This window comes from Oncorhynchus mykiss, chromosome 15 (assembly GCF_057628025.1).
Source record: "Oncorhynchus mykiss isolate SJ-2025 chromosome 15, ASM5762802v1, whole genome shotgun sequence".
In the NCBI taxonomy this organism is placed as follows: Eukaryota; Metazoa; Chordata; class Actinopteri; order Salmoniformes; family Salmonidae; genus Oncorhynchus; species Oncorhynchus mykiss.
In genome coordinates this window covers 10,316,369-10,337,893 of record NC_143036.1, presented here as the reverse complement: position 1 = coordinate 10,337,893, position 21,525 = coordinate 10,316,369, and positions in this window count along the sequence as shown.

Here is a 21,525-nt window from a genome sequence, read left to right as displayed (position 1 = left end):
CAGGGTCAGGGATGAATCAGATGGTTCTCCCTGTCTCCCAGGATCAGGGGTGAATCAGGTGGTTCTCCCTGTCTCCCAGGGTCAGGGATGAATCAGATGGTTCTCCCTGTCTCCCAGGGTCAGGGATGAATCAGATGGTTCTACCCAGTCTCACAGGGTCAGGGATGAATCAGGTGGTTCTCCCTGTTTCCCAGGGTCAGGGATGAATCAGATGGTTCTCCCTGTCTCCCAGGGTCAGGGATTAATCAGATGGTTCTCCCTGTCTCCCAGGGTCAGGGATGAATCAGGTGGTTCTCCCTGTCTCCCAGGGTCAGGGATGAATCAGATGGTTATCCCTGTCTCCCAGGGTCAGGGATGAATCAGATGGTTATCCCTGTCTCCCAGGGTCAGGGATGAATCAGGTGTTTCTCCCTGTCTCCCAGGGTCAGGGATGAATCAGGTGGTTCTCCCTGTCTCCCAGGGTAAAGGATGAATCAGATGGTTCTCCCTGTCTCCCAGGGTCAAGGATGAATCAGATGGTTCTCCCTGTCTCCCAGGGTATAGGATGAATCAGATGGTTCTCCCTGTCTCCCAGGGTCAGGGATGAATCAGATGGTTCTCCCTGTCTCCCAGGGTAAAGGATGAATCAGGTGGTTCTCCCTGTCTCCCAGGGTAAAGGATGAATCAGGTGGTTCTCCCTGTCTCCCAGGGTCAGGGATGAATCAGGTGGTTCTCCCTGTCTCCCAGGGTAAAGGATGAATCAGGTGGTTCTCCCTGTCTCCCAGGGTCAGGGATGAATCAGATGGTTCTCCCTGTGTCCCAGGGTAAAGGATGAATCAGATGGTTCTCCCTGTCTCCCAGGGTAAAGGATGAATCAGATGATTCTCCCTGTCTCCCAGGGTCAGGGATGAATCAGGTGGTTCTACCCAGTCTCCCAGGGTAAAGGATGAATCAGGTGGTTCTCCCTGTCTCCCAGGGTAAAGGATGAATCAGTTGGTTCTCCCTGTCTCCCAGGGTCAGGGATGAATCAGGTGGTTCTCCCTGTCTCCCAGGGTCAGGGATGAATCAGGTGGTTCTCCCTGTTTCCCAGGGTCAGGGATGAATCAGATGGTTCTCCCTGTCTCCCAGGGTCAGGGATTAATCAGATGGTTCTCCCTGTCTCCCAGGGTCAGGGATGAATCAGGTGGTTCTCCCTGTCTCCCAGGGTCAGGGATGAATCAGATGGTTATCCCTGTCTCCCAGGGTCAGGGATGAATCAGATGGTTCTCCCTGTCTCCCAGGGTCAGGGATGAATCAGGTGTTTCTCCCTGTCTCCCAGGGTCAGGGATGAATCAGGTGGTTCTCCCTGTCTCCCAGGGTAAAGGATGAATCAGATGGTTCTCCCTGTCTCCCAGGGTCAAGGATGAATCAGATGGTTCTCCCTGTCTCCCAGGGTATAGGATGAATCAGATGGTTCTCCCTGTCTCCCAGGGTCAGGGATGAATCAGATGGTTCTCCCTGTCTCCCAGGGTAAAGGATGAATCAGGTGGTTCTCCCTGTCTCCCAGGGTAAAGGATGAATCAGGTGGTTCTCCCTGTCTCCCAGGGTCAGGGATGAATCAGGTGGTTCTCCCTGTCTCCCAGGGTAAAGGATGAATCAGGTGGTTCTCCCTGTCTCCCAGGGTCAGGGATGAATCAGATGGTTCTCCCTGTGTCCCAGGGTAAAGGATGAATCAGATGGTTCTCCCTGTCTCCCAGGGTAAAGGATGAATCAGATGATTCTCCCTGTCTCCCAGGGTCAGGGATGAATCAGGTGGTTCTACCCAGTCTCCCAGGGTAAAGGATGAATCAGGTGGTTCTCCCTGTCTCCCAGGGTAAAGGATGAATCAGGTGGTTCTCCCTGTCTCCCAGGGTCAGGGATGAATCAGGTGGTTCTCCCTGTCTCCCAGGGTCAGGGATGAATCAGGTGGTTCTCCCTGTCTCCCAGGGTCAGGGGTGAATCAGGTGGTTCTCCCTGTGTCCCAGGGTAAAGGATGAATCAGATGGTTCTCCCTGTCTCCCAGGGTCGGGGATGAATCAGATGGTTATCCCTGTCTCCCAGGGTCAGGGATGAATCAGATGGTTCTCCCTGTGTCCCAGGGTCAGGGATGAATCAGATGGTTCTCCCTGTCTCCCAGGGTCAGGGATGAATCAGATGGTTCTCCCTGTCTCCCAGGGTAAAGGATGAATCAGGTGGTTCTCCCTGTCTCCCAGGGTCAGGGATGAATCAGATGGTTCTCCCTGTGTCCCAGGGTGAGGGATGAATCAGATGGTTCTCCCTGTCTCCCAGGGTCAGGGATTAATCAGATGGTTCTCCCTGTCTCCCAGGGTCAGGGATGAATCAGGTGGTTCTCCCTGTCTCCCAGGGTCAGGGATGAATCAGATGGTTATCCCTGTCTCCCAGGGTCAGGGATGAATCAGATGGTTCTCCCTGTCTCCCAGGGTCAGGGATGAATCAGGTGTTTCTCCCTGTCTCCCAGGGTCAGGGATGAATCAGGTGGTTCTCCCTGTCTCCCAGGGTAAAGGATGAATCAGATGGTTCTCCCTGTCTCCCAGGGTCAAGGATGAATCAGATGGTTCTCCCTGTCTCCCAGGGTATAGGATGAATCAGATGGTTCTCCCTGTCTCCCAGGGTCAGGGATGAATCAGATGGTTCTCCCTGTCTCCCAGGGTAAAGGATGAATCAGGTGGTTCTCCCTGTCTCCCAGGGTAAAGGATGAATCAGGTGGTTCTCCCTGTCTCCCAGGGTCAGGGATGAATCAGGTGGTTCTCCCTGTCTCCCAGGGTAAAGGATGAATCAGGTGGTTCTCCCTGTCTCCCAGGGTCAGGGATGAATCAGATGGTTCTCCCTGTGTCCCAGGGTAAAGGATGAATCAGATGGTTCTCCCTGTCTCCCAGGGTAAAGGATGAATCAGATGATTCTCCCTGTCTCCCAGGGTCAGGGATGAATCAGGTGGTTCTACCCAGTCTCCCAGGGTAAAGGATGAATCAGGTGGTTCTCCCTGTCTCCCAGGGTAAAGGATGAATCAGGTGGTTCTCCCTGTCTCCCAGGGTCAGGGATGAATCAGGTGGTTCTCCCTGTCTCCCAGGGTCAGGGATGAATCAGGTGGTTCTCCCTGTCTCCCAGGGTCAGGGGTGAATCAGGTGGTTCTCCCTGTGTCCCAGGGTAAAGGATGAATCAGATGGTTCTCCCTGTCTCCCAGGGTCGGGGATGAATCAGATGGTTATCCCTGTCTCCCAGGGTCAGGGATGAATCAGATGGTTCTCCCTGTGTCCCAGGGTCAGGGATGAATCAGATGGTTCTCCCTGTCTCCCAGGGTCAGGGATGAATCAGATGGTTCTCCCTGTCTCCCAGGGTAAAGGATGAATCAGGTGGTTCTCCCTGTCTCCCAGGGTCAGGGATGAATCAGATGGTTCTCCCTGTGTCCCAGGGTGAGGGATGAATCAGATGGTTCTCCCTGTCTCCCAGGGTCAGGGATGAATCAGATGGTTCTCCCTGTGTCCCAGGGTCAGGGATGAATCAGATGGTTATCCCTGTCTCCCAGGGTAAAGGATGAATCAGATGGTTCTCCCTGTGTCCCAGGGTGAGGGATGAATCAGATGGTTCTCCCTGTCTCCCAGGGTCAGGGATGAATCAGATGGTTCTCCCTGTGTCCCAGGGTCAGGGATGAATCAGGTGGTTCTCCCTGTCTCCCAGGGTCAGGGATGAATCCGATGGTTCTCCCTGTCTCCCAGGGTAAAGGATGAATCAGATGGTTCTCCCTGTCTCCCAGGGTAAAGGATGAATCAGATGGTTCTCCCTGTCTCCCAGGGTAAAGGATGAATCAGGTGGTTCTCCCTGTCTCCCAGGGTAAAGGATGAATCAGATGGTTCTCCCTGTCTCCCAGGGTAAAGGATGAATCAGGTGGTTCTCCCTGTCTCCCAGGGTCAGGGATGAATCAGATGGTTCTCCCTGTCTCCCAGGATCAGGGGTGAATCAGGTGGTTCTCCCTGTCTCCCAGGGTCAGGGATGAATCAGATGGTTCTCCCTGTCTCCCAGGGTCAGGGATGAATCAGATGGTTCTACCCAGTCTCACAGGGTCAGGGATGAATCAGGTGGTTCTCCCTGTTTCCCAGGGTCAGGGATGAATCAGATGGTTCTCCCTGTCTCCCAGGGTCAGGGATGAATCAGATGGTTCTCCCTGTCTCCCAGGGTCAGGGATGAATCAGGTGGTTCTCCCTGTCTCCCAGGGTCAGGGATGAATCAGGTGGTTATCCCTGTCTCCCAGGGTCAGGGATGAATCAGGTGGTTCTCCCTGTCTCCCAGGGTCAGGGATGAATCAGATGGTTCTCCCTGTGTCCCAGGGTCAGGGATGAATCAGATGGTTCTCCCTGTCTCCCAGGGTCAGGGATGAATCAGGTGGTTCTCCCTGTTTCCCAGGGTCAGGGATGAATCAGGTGGTTCTCCCTGTCTCCCAGGGTCAGGGATGAATCAGGTGGTTCTCCCTGTCTCCCAGGGTCAGGGATGAATCAGATGGTTCTCCCTGTGTCCCAGGGTCAGGGATGAATCAGATGGTTCTCCCTGTCTCCCAGGGTCGGGGATGAATCAGATGGTTCTCCCTGTGTCCCAGGGTCAGGGATGAATCAGATGGTTCTCCCTGTCTCCCAGGGTCAGGGATGAATCAGGTGGTTCTCCCTGTCTCCCAGGGTCAGGGGTGAATCAGGTAGTTTAATGACTGGCTGGAACAGAAGACTGAAGCACTCAACGATCAGGGCTTGGGAATGGAACTTGTTGCGAAGAAGAAGGTGTTGTGTGAGGTTGAATATCAGAAAAGTATTGTGTTGAATTAAATATAATGGCAACAGTGTTACAGTCAGCACTATCTGTAATACAATTATGAAATAGAATTATTGCAAGGAGGCAATAGGGAGTTATACTGGTCAAACACTGAATGCGAATGAACCTGTATCTAAACTAACCTTTATTACAAAACAGCAAACTCAAAGGAAACAACAGCAAGGGTTCTCTTCAGAGACGTTCACTCTGTAGGTAGAGGCAGAAAAATACTGCAGTCACTCAGGACAATCCTAACATGTGTTCCTCCCTCCAGTTCTGTTCCTCTCCAGCGTTCTACAGTACTGTCAATATGAGACATCAACTCAATCCCAACAGACAAAGGAACTGACGAATCACATCTGTTCAAGGTTTCTTGTGTGTTATTAGAGTCTTATTGGGGTCTTCTTTAACTTCAGCAGAGTTAGTGAAGGAGGCGTGTCAAAGACACAGCAGGACTGGACACATCGTCTTCAATCAACAGGAGTGATGGGTCAGAGAACACACACATTCTCATACACAGGACTGGACGCATCGTCTTCAATCAACAGGAGTGATGGGTCAGAGAACACACACATTCTCATACACAGGACTGGACGCATCGTCTTCAATCAACAGGAGTGATGGGTCAGAGAACACACACATTCTCATACACAGGAGTGGATGCATCGTCTTCAATCAACAGGAGTGATGGGTCAGAGAACACACACATTCTCATACACAGGAGTGGATGCACGGAAACATACGGACACACAGAAAGAAAGGCAGATGCAGGCACGCACACACACACACACACACACAGGCAAGCTCACTCACACACACAGGCACTCTCACGCACACACTCAGGCACTCTCACTCACTCACACACAGGCACGCTCACGCACAGACACAGGAACACACACAGGTACGCTCACACACCTCTCCAAGGCCCTGCTCTAATTCGGCAGGTCTCTTATATACACACTTCAATGATATCCCCCTAAAACCCCTGAGTGTCAGTTTGTCAGATATCACTTGGATTCTGTATGGCTAATGTGAGTCAGTCTGACTGCCTGTCATCTTCAACCAAATCATAATAACACAGCTCTATAACACTAACCTCCAACTCGTGTTTATGTGAAGCAGGGCGTCTACGAACCACATCATGATCCAATTAAACATGTGAATTCAACATTCCACTGATAACTGAGGACAAAAGGACTTCAGTTCCACTAGTCACTAGACAGGAGACAGTCTGAAGCCTTGCTGGCGGAAGGTCAGCTTAGCGTAAGGTCAGGTGGTCAGGTGGTCATTGGCATTCAGGCGTCGCTCAGACAAGATATGGGCCATTTTAAGGGATCAGCAGATGATCTTTGACTCTACTCTCGTTCCCCTTTCAGAAACATGTTTTATCTATGTCTGTGCTTGTTGAAAGCTTTGCGATAAGACAAAAACTGCGCTCCACACCTTCTGTACACCTGGTGAGCCTTTAAAATATGTAAAGTGTAGTGAGATGTTGTTCTCTTACACACGACAGTGATTTAAAGGGGTTGAGATTCACCATTACATTACACAACTGTTTTATAAATAACAGGGTATTCAGTGACTCTTCACACCCACTGGAGTGATGTGTTCCACTCTCTGTTAGACCTACGGAGTACTTTGCTTCTCTACTTCCACATGTTAAACTGCAGAGGGAAGAGCAGTAGAGTACATGAATGACTAATGCCAGCATTAAAGCCACGGAGGCTCTCAGCCTCTTGACAGTTTTTAATTTACACCCGTGATTCACCGTAAGCTTCATCATAAGTCACAAATCCACTCGCTCGGACGACAACTTTTCGCTCAGGGGGAAATGTTTGGGATAGCTTTATGCAGAACATATCGGTTCCAAATGACCAACAAATTACCACAGGCAAGAGGTATTGCTGCAATAGCACAATACATGCTTCAGTGCTAGTCTGTGGGTGTCCCGGTGACAGAGTAATCAAACCAAGACTAGAGCATATTCCTACTTCTGACCCGAGAAGATACTACCTTAGAGCAGTGAGTATATGCATAACAATGATATAACATGATACATCTCCTTACTCCCGCATGTCCTTCAGACTATCTGGAGCTGTCATTGTGTCATGCGTTGTCTTTGAAGGATCTGTCTTCATCTCAACAATAACATCCTCTCCAAACAACTTCCTCTTCTGTTCTTCGTGTTCATACCTCTTGTATCTCTTTTATATTTTTATTTGTCGGACGTCTTCACTTCTCCTGTCATCACACACAGACACTGAGTCTTATCCCAGACCTATATGTTAGATCTATTGTGTCTCGTTAGTTGAACGGTGAGGCGGCTATTATGCTATCAACACTTGATGTTCATGAGGGCTCACTTGGTCCCCGTGCCTCCTCTCAGATCCCTGGGTAGACAACAGGGCAATGTGCGTGTAGGTGTGTGCTGCAACAATCTCTCACAGTCTCACGTTACAATTATACGGTCATTGTCTCCTGAGAGGTGCAGTGGTCTAAGGCTCTGCATCGCAGTGTTGAGGTACCACTACAGCCTCGGGTTTGATCCCAGGCTGCGTCACGTCGGACTGTGACCGGGAGACCCATGAGGCGGCGCACAATTGGCCCAGCATCGTCCACGGTTAGGGGAGGGTTTGGCTGGGATTTCCTTGTCTCGTTGTTCTCTAGCGACTCCTTGTGGTGGAAGCTGACTTCGGTCATCAGTTGGATGGTGGATGGTGTTTCCTTCGACACATTGGTTATGCTGATTCGGGGTGAAGCGAGCAGGGTCGTGTTTCTCAGGACGCATGGCTCTTGACCTTTGCCTCTCCCAAGCTCCTTGGGGAGTTGCAGTAATGAGACTAGATTGTAAATACCGATTGGGGAGAAAAATGGGGATAAAGATAATTATATGTTCATCCATGTTTCTCAAAGTGTTTAAGGTTAGGGTTAGGCATTAACTCAGACATGTTGAGGCATTAACTCAGAAATGTTGAGGCATTAACTCAGAAATGTTGAGGCATTAACTCAGAAATGTTGAGGCATTAACTCAGAAATGTTGAGGCATTAACTCAGAAATGTTGAGGCATTAACTCAGACATGTTGAGGCATTAACTCAGACATGTTGAGGCATTAACTCAGAAATGTTGAGGCATTAACTCAGACATGTTGAGGCATTAACTCAGAAATGTTGAGGCATTAACTCAGACATGTTGAGGCATTAACTCAGACATGTTGAGGCATTAACTCAGAAATGTTGAGGCATTAACTCAGACATGTTGAGGCATTAACTCAGAAATGTTGAGGCATTAACTCAGAAATGTTGAGGCATTAACTCAGACATGTTGAGGCATTTACTCAGAAATGTTGAGGCATTAACTCAGACATGTTGAGGCATTAACTCAGACATGTTGAGGCATTAACTCAGAAATGTTGAGGCATTAACTCAGAAATGTTGAGGCATTAACTCAGACATGTTGAGGCATTAACTCAGAAATGTTGAGGCATTAACTCAGACATGTTGAGGCATTAACTCAGACATGTTGAGGCATTAACTCAGAAATGTTGAGGCATGAACTCAGACATGTTGAGGCATTAACTCAGAAATGTTGAGGCATTAACTCAGAAATGTTGAGGCATTAACTCAGAAATGTTGAGGCATTAACTCAGACATGTTGAGGCATTAACTCAGAAATGTTGAGGCATTAACTCAGAAATGTTGAGGCATTAACTCAGAAATGTTGAGGCATTAACACAGAAATGTTTACAGTCAAGGTTAGGCATTAACTCAGAATGGTTAAGGTAAGGGATTATGGTTTGGGATAGACAAAAAAAATATATATATATTTCTGGATTTGGACATGCAAAATTTTGAGCTTTGGCACCCGAGGCGGATGCTTACATCTCTCCACCATCCCTGTCCAAAACATCCTAGCAAAACCAACACCTACTTGAAGGTAACATCGCTCACTGTTTCCCCTAGTGGCCTGTTTCCAAGTCATCTCCCGAACGTCCTCAGGCGTGGATGGACGTTCAATGCTGACTTGTACCACGGGTGACCTGGCTGGTGTTTGCTCTGCCGCAATTGTTTGTGACATTTTCAGCTGAAAATAGGTCGACAGATGGTGCTACAGTAGTGCCAATGTAATGGCACTGATTAGAGGAGCTTGTCACTCCTCTTTCTCTCTCTCTCAATCTCTCTGTAAAACATAACTCACTCTCCCTTCCATCCCTACAGCATCATTCTCTCCCACTCTCCTCCCTTAAACATAATTATATTTTCCTCATTCCTTAAACATCTCTCTTTCTCTCTCTCTCTATACCTCTCTCTCTCTCCCTCTCTCTACCTCTCCCTCTCTACCTCTCTCTCTCTCTCTCCCTCTCTACCTCTCCCCCTCTCTCTCTACCTCTCTCTCTCTCTCTCTACACCTCTCTCTCTACCTCTCTCTCTCTACCTCTCTCTCTCTCTACCTATCTCTCTCTCTCTACCTCTCACTCTCTACCTATCTCTCTCTCTATACCTCTCTCTACCTCTCTCTCTCTACCTCTCTCTCTACCTCTCTGATCTCTCTCTACCTCTCCCTCTCTCTCTCTACCTCTCTCTCATCACCATCACTCACTTCTGCACCCGTTTCCTCAACATCTCCAATCATTCCAGGATGGGCCTCCAGACACGACACAACGAGCACTGATGCCTCGTCGTTATGGCCATAGCTGACGATGGAGCACAGAGTCATGAAGATGGATCAGGAAGATAGATCCCTGGGCAAGTCAAAACAGAGAGCAGGGGGGGGGGGGATGTACACATTGATAGACTTCTACAGAACTAGTTCATTCTTTGCATTATATCGTATTTTATTCTGTTTGAAAAGCCTTGAGAGGTCAAACTTGTATATAAAAAAAAAAACAGTGTTTATGAATTATTTACTATTTGCTTGTTAAATGTTAGTGCTGGAAATACACATTAGCATATCCAAACAGCAGTGCTGGACAACTAATAAAGGGCAAAAAGGTTCAAACGCATTTATTACATGCCGCGAAATATTCGGTCTAATTACTGATATTTTTATGTTTTGCATATCGGTGGGTAGTCTGTTTCTATTAAAACTGTATACATATAACAGTATAGTATCAGCTCACAATTAGGTTATAATTGTGTTCAGTCGTAAAAGGTCTCAGCTGCTTTTAATGCAAGAAAGGTCAGGCTTGTGACTCAATATTCCATCTAATTACAAATTCTGTGGTACTTAGCGTAGTTTGTTTACATAATGTTTCATATCACATATGGCCTCCAAAGCAATTAAGTCTGAATCTACAGCCTGTAGTCACATGGCAAGCTCTACATCCCTCCTGAACTCTCTAGTGTCACAGCCTCAGCAGAAACAAACTCTGTTTCCACTTTTACTTTTAATCCTTTAATACCAATGTTAATGAACAGGCGATAACAGGGCTAATGAACAGGCGATAACAGGGCTAAAGAACAGGCGATACCAGGGCTAATGAAAAGGGGATAACAGGACTAATAAACAGGGGATAACAGGACTAATAAACAGGGGATAACAGGGCTAATGAAAAGGGGATAACAGGGCTAATGAACAGGCGATAACAGGGCTAATGAAAAGGGGATAACAGGGCTAATGAAAAGGGGATAACAGGGCTAATGAAAAGGGGACAACAGGGCTAATGAACAGGGGATAACAGGACTAATGAACGGGCGAGAACAGGGCTAATGAACAGGCGATAACAGGGCTAATTAACAGGCGATAACAGGGCTAAAGAACAGGCGATAACAGGGCTAATGAACAGGCGATAACAGGGCTAATGAAAAGGGGATAACAGGGCTAATGAAAAGGGGATAACAGGACTAATAAAAAGGGGATAACAGGACTAATAAACAGGGGATAACAGGGCTAATGAAAAGGGGACAACAGGGCTAATGAACAGGGGATAACAGGGCTAATGAACAGGCGATAACAGGGCTAATGAAAAGGGGATAACAGGGCTAATGAAAAGGGGATAACAGGACTAATAAACAGGGGATAACAGGACTAATGAACAGGCGAGAACAGGGCTAATGAACAGGCGATAACAGGGCTAAAGAACAGGCGATAACAGGGATAATGAAAAGGGGATAACAGGGCTAATAAACAGGGGATAACAGGGCTAATAAACAGGGGATAACAGGACTAATAAACAGGGGATAACAGGGCTAATGAAAAGGGGATAACAGGACACTCATAAGCGGAAGCAGGAAAAAGTGAGAATGAGAAAACAGAAAAAATAAACGTTCCCTTAGTTTGGCTCTCCTTGGTTTGGACTCCTTGGTTTGGACTCCTTGGTTTGGACTCCTTGGTTCGGTCTCCTTGGTTTGGACTCCTTGGTTTGGCTTTCCTTGGTTTGGACTCCTTGGTTCGGTCTCCTTGGTTCGGACTCCTTGGTTTGGACTCCTTGGTTTGGCTTTCCTTGGTTCGGACTCCTTGGTTCGGACTCCTTGGTTCGGACTCCTTGGTTTGGACTCCTTGGTTCGGACTCCCTGGTTTGGACTTCTTGGATTGGTCTCCTTGGAGGAGAGAAAAAGCTGTGAGAAGAGGGAGACGATGGATCCTGGATGATTCACACACACATGCACAGACACACGCATACACACACAGAACACGAACATACAAACACACACACACACACACACACACACACACACACACACACACACACACACACACACACACACACACACACACACACACACAGCTCTTCTGGCATTGGTCCAACACAGCTCTTCCTCCCCGGTCCAACTCCTCCTCCAGGTTGGCGCACGCTGCTTGGTCTTCTTGTGGTGGGTAATTCTGTCACGCTCGCTATCCTCAAACTCCCTGTCATAAATCAACCAAGGCGTAGCTTGCATGTAGTTCCACATCTTTTAATGAAAGTGAAACCAAAATAAACAAAAAAACAAACAGGTGAACAGCAAAGAACGTGACACAACCGAGGTGCACACACGGAAAAATAATTACCCACAAAACACAGGTGGGAACAGGCTGTCTAAGTATGGTTCTCAATCAGAGACAACGATTGACAGCTGCCTCTGATTGGGAACCATACCAGGCCAAACACATAGCAATAGAAAACCTTGAAAAAACACAGAATGCCCACCCCAACTCACGCCCTGACCAAACTAAAATAGAGACATAAAAAAGGAACTAAGGTCAGGATGTGACAAAGACACCTCTGGGGTTTGTGTGTACATAGTTAATGGGTACATATTATTTATTTGTGTAATTTCCAGGTGTTTTCACGATTGTCTTAACAGAACACAAAGACATGTTTTCCAGTTTACTCCATATTGCATATTACATAAATACTAATAACCACATTATTTCTGTTAGAATTTGTCATTATTGTTTATTTTTACTTAACTATAATGTTGAATAATAATGTGGCATAATCAGAGTGTGCAAAGCTGTCATCAAGGGTAAGGGTGGCTACGGTCGTGACGTTGGTATCATAAATGTGACGACTGCTGTTTTATCGAATAATTAACTATGTTTATAATTACGTGAATCAATTAATCAGGTAATCATGAACTCAGTAACCTGGGGCACCATGGGAAAGTTTTTTTTTTAAATGAGTTTCCGTTTCTTAAATAAACTCAAAGAATATCAGAATATTGATTGTACAGCAGTCGCTAATTAATACATTTCCTCTACAGTCTCATTCTGAATGCCACACAATTCGTAAATCTGCACAAACCCGAGTCTCACTAAATAAGTCCGTACCACAACAATTGAGTTGATTATGTATTTACTAACAAGCTAAATGATAATATAAGATACACAAATACACAGTCTGGGCTATTGACTAGAACTTAGTACGATGACAACAGGTCCATAGCGGACCAACACAATATGACACGTGTTACACAAGATGAAGATGTAGAAAGAGAGAGTGCACTAGAGAAAAGCATACTTGGATACATGTGTAACCTATGCTTAGTTTAGCCCTAGCACCTTGCCCGAACCGCCGCTCCTATGGGTCTGAATTATAGTGATGTAATTACTTGTTGAAGGTCTCCATTGGGGTTTCTCTTCGTGGAATGAGTTCCGGCTTCTCCTCTGATGGCAGCACCTCCTTTATTACCGAGTTTAAGTCTCTGATTGTCCACACGATGTCAGTGTCCTTTCTCTGCTTGAATTCACCGTTTTAGATACAGATACAGCTACTCAACTGAAGCATTGATTGTTAAGAGGTTCCTTTGTCTTCTTCAACCTCGTGTTGCGTTTTGGGGTCACGACTAGTCTTAGATCACGCTGCAGCTGTGGTCCGTTTTAGTCTGAATTGTAAATTCTTAACTCACAAGTTTTATTCCTGTCGGGCCAGAAAGGGGCGTTTCCGTCTTTATGGTTTAAGTTATTTGGGGCATATCTAGTTACGAGGCAAGGTATGGATTTCACTCTGATCTAGTTTAGACAACTAAACTCGCAGTTCAACTTTACAAAAACATTCTCTTTGATCGGGATATTTTCTACACAACGCACAGTATGCAAACATCATGTACATATTATGACAACTCTTCAAGTTACAATGTTTTTGTTATAACGTCGTCATTTCATTTTTAATAACATAACAAAAACAACATTCATTTTCATATTCCCATCTCCTCTGGTGGGAGATGTCTCTGTAGGACTGTGATCCACGGTAACCTGGCCCGAGCAGACCAGTCATGACATTACTTTGAAGAATCTCAAATATGAAATACATTTTGATTTGTTTAACACTTTTTTTGGTTACTACATGATTCCATGTGTTATTTCATAGTTGTGATGTCTTCACTTTTATTCAATGATGTAGAAAATAGTAAAAAATAAAGAAAAACCTTGAATGACTAGGGGTGCCAAACTTTTGGCTGTTACTGTATATATATATACAGTGGCAAGAAAAAGTATGTGAACTGTTCGTTATTACCTGGATATCTATCTGAGCTACTGTGTCCAACAAACCACCAGCTGTCGTTATGATGGGCACCTACTGACCCCCCCCCCCCCCCAAAATGATTTTATTAGGATTTTTGTTGTTCAAAGACATGTTTCAGAGTCTGATTGCTGTACTGTCCCTGTAACCTGTGTTTCCTCGCTGTACATACAGTGCCTTGCGAAAGTATTCGGCCCTCTTGAACTTTGCGACCTTTTGTCACATTTCAGGCTTCAAACATAAAGATATAAAACTGTATTTTTTTGTGAAGAATCAACAACAAGTGGGACACAATCATGAAGTGGAACGACATTTATTGGATATTTCAAACTTTTTTAACAAATCAAAAACTGAAGAATTGGGCGTGCAAAATTATTCAGCCCCCTTAAGTTAATACTTTGTAGCGCCACCTTTTGCTGCGATTACAGCTGTAAGTCGCTTGGGGTATGTCTCTATCAGTTTTGCACATCGAGAGACTGAATTTTTTTCCCATTCCTCCTTGCAAAACAGCTCGAGCTCAGTGAGGTTGGATGGAGAGCATTTGTGAACAGCAGTTTTCAGTTCTTTCCACAGATTCTCGATTGGATTCAGGTCTGGACTTTGACTTGGCCATTTTAACACCTGGATATGTTTATTTTTGAACCATTCCATTGTAGATTTTGCTTTATGTTTTGGATCATTGTCTTGTTGGAAGACAAATCTCCGTCCCAGTCTCAGGTCTTTTGCAGACTCCATCAGGTTTTCTTCCAGAATGGTCCTGTATTTGGCTCCATCCATCTTCCCATCAATTTTAACCATCTTCCCTGTCCCTGCTGAAGAAAAGCAGGCCCAAACCATGATGCTGCCACCACCATGTTTGACAGTGGGGATGGTATGTTCAGCTGTGTTGCTTTTACGCCAAACATAACGTTTTGCATTGTTGCCAAAAAGTTCAATTTTGGTTTCATCTGACCAGAGCACCTTCTTCCACATGTTTGGTGTGTCTCCCAGGTGGCTTGTGTCAAACTTTAAACAACACTTTTTATGGATATCTTTAAGAAATGTCTTTCTTCTTGCCACTCTTCCATAAAGGCCAGATTTGTGCAATATACTGATTGTTGTCCTATGGACAGAGTCTCCCACCTCAGCTGTAGATCTCTGCAGTTCAACCAGAGTGATCATGGGCCTCTTGGCTGCATCTCTGATCAGTCTTCTCCTTGTATGAGCTGAAAGTTTAGAGGGACGGCCAGGTCTTGGTAGATTGGCAGTGGTCTGAAACTCCTTCCATTTCAATATTATCGCTTGCACAGTGATCCTTGGGATGTTTAAAGCTTGGGAAATCTTTTTGTATCCAAATCCGGCTTTAAACTTCTTCACAACAGTATCTCGGACCTGCCTGGTGTGTTCCTTGTTCTTCATGATGCTCTCTGCGCTTTTAACGGACCTCTGAGACTATCACAGTGCAGGTGCATTTATACGGAGACTTGATTACACACAGGTGGATTGTATTTATCATCATTAGTCATTTAGGTCAACATTGGAACATTCAGAGATCCTCACTGAACTTCTGGAGAGAGTTTGCTGCACTGAAAGTAAAGGGGCTGAATAATTTTGCACGCCCAATTTTTCAGTTTTTGATTTGTTAAAAAAGTTTGAAATATCCAATAAATGTCGTTCCACTTCATGATTGTGTCCCACTTGTTGTTGATTCTTCACAAAAAAATACAGTTTTATATCTTTATGTTTGAAGCCTGAAATGTGGCAAAAGGTCGCAAAGTTCAAGGGGGCCGAATACTTTCGCAAGGCACTGTATCTGATAAAGTGTCTGTTGGTAGGTTGTCTAAGGAGAACACTGTTATTTGGTAAAGTGTCTGTTGGTAGGTTGTCTAAGGAGAACACTGTTATCTGATAAAGTGTCTGTTGGTAGGTTGTCTAAGGAGAACACTGTTATCTGATAAAGTGTCTGTTTGTAGGTTGTCTAAGAAGAACACTGTTATTTGGTAAAGTGTCTGTTTTTAGGTTGTCTAAGGAGAACACAAACTCTTCATAACACTGCTGTTACATATCAAATACACAAGCCAATATATTGCTGAGTGTGTGTGTGTTTCAAAAACCAATAAATGACTGCCCAGAACAAACAGAGCTGGCAGGAGTTTGGCTGGCCGTCTCTTAGCTTAGTTATGTGTGTGTGTGTGTGTGTGTGTGTGTGTGGGTACATGCTTTTCATTTCCAAAAAGGAACAATGACTGGTTCTGTTGACAGCCTAAGGACATTCTCGGGTTCCTATTTGGGTTCCTATTTGGGTTCCTATTTGGGTTCCTATTTAGGTCCCTATTTAGGTTTCTATTTGGGTTCCTATTTAGGTTCCTACTTAGGTTCCTATTTGGGTTCCTATTTAGGTCCCTATTTGGGTTTCTTATTTGGGTTCCTATTTAGGTTCCTATTTGGGTTCCTATTTGGGTTCCTATTTAGGTCCCTATTTGGGTTCCTATTTAGGTTCCTATTTAGGTCCCTATGTAGGTTCCTATTTGGGTTCCTATTTGGGTTCCTATTTAGGTCCCTATTTAGGTCCCTATTTGGGTTCCTATTTAGGTTCCTATTTGGGTTCCTATTTAGGTCCCTATTTGGGTTTCTTATTTGGGTTCCTATTTAGGTTCCTATTTGGGTTCCTATTTAGGTTCCTATTTAGGTCCCTATTTAGGTTCCTATTTGGGTTCCTATTTGGGTTTCTATTTAGGTTCCTACTTAGGATCCTACTTAGGTTCCTATTTGGGTTCCTATTTAGGTCCCTATTTGGGTTTCTTATTTGGGTTCCTATTTAGGTTCCTATTTAGGTCCCTATTTAGGTTTTTTATTTGGGTTCCTATTTAGGTTCCTATTTGGGTTCCTATTTAGGTTCCTATTTGGGTTCCTATTTAGGTCCCTATTTGGGTTCCTATTTAGGTCCCTATTTGGGTTCCTATTTAGGTTCCTATTTAGGTCCCTATTTAGGTTCCTATTTAGGGTTCCTACTTTAGGTTCCTATTTGGGTTCCTATTTAGGTCCCTATTTAGGTCCCTATTTGGGTTTCTTATTTGGGTTCCTATTTGGGTTCCTATTTGGGTTCCTATTTAGGTCCCTATTTGGGTTCCTATTTAGGTCCCTATTTGGGTTCCTATTTGGGTTCCTATTTTGTTAGGAAATTATGATTAATATGACTGAACAAATCATTTTAAATGGAACTGTAAGTAAACTTATACTCTGTTATATTATGTTTAATAGGCAATATGAGTTCATAAGAAGAAATTGTGTGACAGGAGAAAGGAGTAATAAAATGTTAAAGAACACCATTCCAACTGGGCAGGAACAAATGGGTTGTGGACTGTAAACACATAAGGTCGTTAGCCTATGGTTGACCCAACCTGAAACTTAGTTCTGGGGTTTTTAGATTAGGCAGTGAGTGCATTCCTAGGGTTTCGGTTTAATTAAAACTGTCAGTTCAGTGGTGATCGATAATGTTGAGGGGTCAAAGGTTATCTGGGAGTGTGTTAGTAAGTTAAAATGAACTTTTCACCTTACTTTGTCCTGGTCGACAGGAGGGGGTTCGGTTAAGGCAGTGAAATGACGTCATGATCTGTATTTAAACTGATGCATGTGTTTGAGTGGTAGCGCGCTCCGAGAATAAATTCTATTACCTATTATTTAAAGACTGGTCTGCGTCTATTTTATGCAAACAAAAAATCTTACAAATTCTCATAAAATAGATGAAGGGCTTTCAATTGATGAAAGCACATTGGCTTAATTAAATTATACTAACATATTTAGGTCCCTATTTGGGTTCCTATTTAGGTTCCTATTTGGGTTCCTTATTTAGGTCCCTATTTGGGTTTCTTATTTGGGTTCCTATTTAGGTTCCTATTTGGGTTCCTATTTAGGTTTCTTATTTGGGTTCCTATTTAGGTTCCTATTTGGGTTCCTATTTAGGTTCCTATTTAGGTTCCTATTTGGGTTCCTATTTAGGTCCCTATTTGGGTTTCTTATTTGGGTTCCTATTTAGGTTCCTATTTAGGTCCCTATTTAGGTTTCTTATTTGGGCTCCTATTTGGGTTCCTAATTAGGTTCCTATTTAGGTTCCTATTTGGGTTCCTATTTAGGTTCCTATTTAGGTTCCTATTTAGGTCCCTATTTAGGTTCCTATTTGGGTTCCTATTTGGATAAGTTTGATGTTACTTCATAAATATGTCAGCCATTAGCTTGCTGTGCCAGTTTAACAGTTTAAACCGTTTATCTTTAGTCATGGCCCCCCAACTGAAATTATTTAGGGGAGAAAAAAAATCAAAAATAAACTCTGTAGACCTTATCTATCCTAAGCCTTTTCAGGAATGTGCTCCCGTGCAGAATTTAAAAACACAAGGTGTGGTATTTTCCACAGACGCCAAATACCTCTCCAAAAATAACTTGACATTTGATAGGTAACTTAGGCAGGTTATTTGAGAGCAATAACCTACGCTTGAGCCCCAATGACAAAAACAAAACTACATTTGAATTTTATGTCTAGGATTATTCATTGATTCTGAAGCCGTCAATGATTCTCTAAGGATGTATACAAATGTCATCTGTGGAGACGTGTGTTGTGGAGGTGAAGGCCTCTACCTCTAACGCTGAAAATACCCTCAGAACTCCAATGTGCCACCTTTTAACATAATGCCTATACAATAAATGCCATGTTCAGTGAGTATGGATCGAAGAGCTTGTTTTTTTTCACCACGGAAACATTTCCCACCTAAACTAACCTCCTAATAGTGCCTTGCGAAAGTATTTGGCCCCCTTGAACTTTGCGACCTTTTGCCACATTTCAGGCTTCAAACATAAAGATATAAAACTGTATTTTTTTTGTGAAGAATCAACAACAAGTGGGACACAATCATGAAGTGGAACGACATTTATTGGATATTTCAAACTTTTTTAACAAATCAAAAACTGAAAAATTGGGCGTGCAAAATTATTCAGCCCCCTTAAGTTAATACTTTGTAGCGCCACCTTTTGCTGCGATTACAGCTGTAAGTCGCTTGGGATATGTCTCTATCATTCCTCCTTGCAAAACAGCTCGAGCTCAGTGAGGTTGGATGGAGAGCATTTGTGAACAGCAGTTTTCAGTTCTTTCCACAGATTCTCGATTGGATTCAGGTCTGGACTTTGACTTGGCCATTCTAACACCTGGATATGTTTATTTTTGAACCATTCCATTGTAGATTTTGCTTTATGTTTTGGATCATTGTCTTGTTGGAAGACAAATCTCCGTCCCAGTCTCAGGTCTTTTGCAGACTCCATCAGGTTTTCTTCCAGAATGGTCCTGTATTTGGCTCCATCCATCTTCCCATCAATTTTAACCATCTTCCCTGTCCCTGCTGAAGAAAAGCAGGCCCAAACCATGATGCTGCCACCACCATGTTTGACAGTGGGGATGGTGTGTTCAGCTGTGTTGCTTTTACGCCAAACATAACGTTTTGCAATGTTGCCAAAAAGTTCAATTTTGGTTTCATCTGACCAGAGCACCTTCTTCCACATGTTTGGTGTGTCTCCCAGGTGGCTTGTGGCAAACTTTAAACAACACTTTTTATGGATATCTTTAAGAAATGGCTTTCTTCTTGCCACTCTTCCATAAAGGCCAGATTTGTGCAATATACGACTGACTGATTGTTGTCCTATGGACAGAGTCTCCCACCTCAGCTGTAGATCTCTGCAGTTCATCCAGAGTGATCATGGGCCTCTTGGCTGCATCTCTGATCAGTCTTCTCATTGTATGAGCTGAAAGTTTAGAGGGAAAATACAGTTTTATATCTTTATGTTTGAAGCCTGAAATGTGGCAAAAGGTCGCAAAGTTCAAGGGGGCCGAATACTTTCGCAAGGCACTGTATTTCATGTGGGAGTCAGTGATGTGTACTGCTGAGGTGACGAGCAGTACACCGATGTTCACAAGAGGCATCAAACACATTGAAGTCGGTGGTCTCGAGTGTCTGTCTGAAACACATTGGAGTCGGTGGCCTCGAGTGTCTGTCTGAAACACATTGGAGTCGGTGGCCTCGAGTGTCTGTCTGAAACACATTGGAGTCGGTGGCCTCGAGTGTCTGTCTGAAACACATTGAAGTCGGTGGCCTCGAGTGTCTGTCTGAAACACATTGGAGTCGGTGGCCTCGAGTGTCTGTCTGAAACACATTGAAGTCGGTGGCCTCGAGTGTCTGTCTGAAACACATTGAAGTCGGTGGCCTCGAGTGTCTGTCTGAAACACATTGGAGTCGGTGGCCTCGAGTGTCTGTCTGAAACACATTGGAGTCGGTGGCCTCGAGTGTCTGTCTGAAACACATTGAAGTCGGTGGCCTCGAGTGTCTGTCTGAAACACATTGGAGTCGGTGGCCTCGAGTGTCTGTCTGAAACACATTGGAGTCGGTGGCCTCGAGTGTCTGTCTGAAACACATTGAAGTCGGTGGCCTCGAGTGTCTGTCTGAAACACATTGGAGTCGGTGGCCTCGAGTGTCTGTCTGAAACACATTGGAGTCGGTGGCCTCGAGTGTCTGTCTGAAACACATTGGAGTCGTAGGCCTCGAGTGTCTGTCTGAAACACATTGGAGTCGGTGGCCTCGAGTGTCTGTCTGAAACACATTGAAGTCGGTGGCCTCGAGTGTCTGTCTGAAACACATTGAAGTCGGTGGCCTCGAGTGTCTGTCTGAAACACATTGAAGTCGGTGGCCTCGAGTGTCTGTCTGAAACACATTGAAGTCGGTGGCCTCGAGTGTCTGTCTGAAACACATTGGAGTCGGTGGCCTCGAGTGTCTGTCTGAAACACATTGGAGTCGGTGGCCTCGAGTGTCTGTCTGAAACACATTGGAGTCGGTGGCCTCGAGTGTCTGTCTCAAACACATTGGAGTCGGTGGCCTCGAGTGTCTGTCTCAAACACATTGGAGTCGGTGGCCTCGAGTGTCTGTCTGAAACACATTCAAGTCACTGCTGTGTTTCCGAAGGCTTTTCAGCCCTGAAGATGGCCTTAAATATCTCACAAACACATTACCTTCTACACCGCCTAACATTGATGTGGTTGATTAATGGGAATTTCATCTAGATAAGATGAATATATAAAATAGCCAAGGGCAGTATGTCATTTTCAGAACCTCTGAGAGGAATGACAACTTAAAGGGAAGAGAGATATTCTTGAGAAATGTGACATTTAACTTGTTTCAAGCAACACGGACAGTTTGTAAAGTTTTCATCTAACAATTAGGTGTCTCAACTGAAAAACTTTCTCAAAAATATTCAGACACCTCTTACTAATCGGATGTGTGACTGTATTATTTTTTGGGGGGTCATTTATTTGTCCTGCTAATTAAAATAAAACATTGAGTGGATTTTAACAGGAGGCAGAGGCAGGTGGCTTAGTGAAACCATAACTGCCACCCACACCTTGGTCTGGCATTGACTGTTTGCTGTTGACTGCTCATTATAGCCATCACTCACTCACCCACGTACAAACACACATGGGGCTAGAGATCTGTGTAGGATTAAAAAAAAAAGAGTGGGTAGAGTTAACTTTTTGTTTTGACTGAAATGAGCCATCGTTTTAAAATTCTGAGCATTCTGAATACAATTTTCTCCATCCCTCACGGGGAATAAAAAAACAGATATGCCAAGTATCATACCCTAGAGACTAGCCTTGAGGAACACTGTGGAACATCCGGTAGAGCAGTCTACAGAGGCCCTATAGACTAGCTTTAAGGAACATCTTGTAGAGCAGTCTACAGAGGCCCTATAGACTAGCTT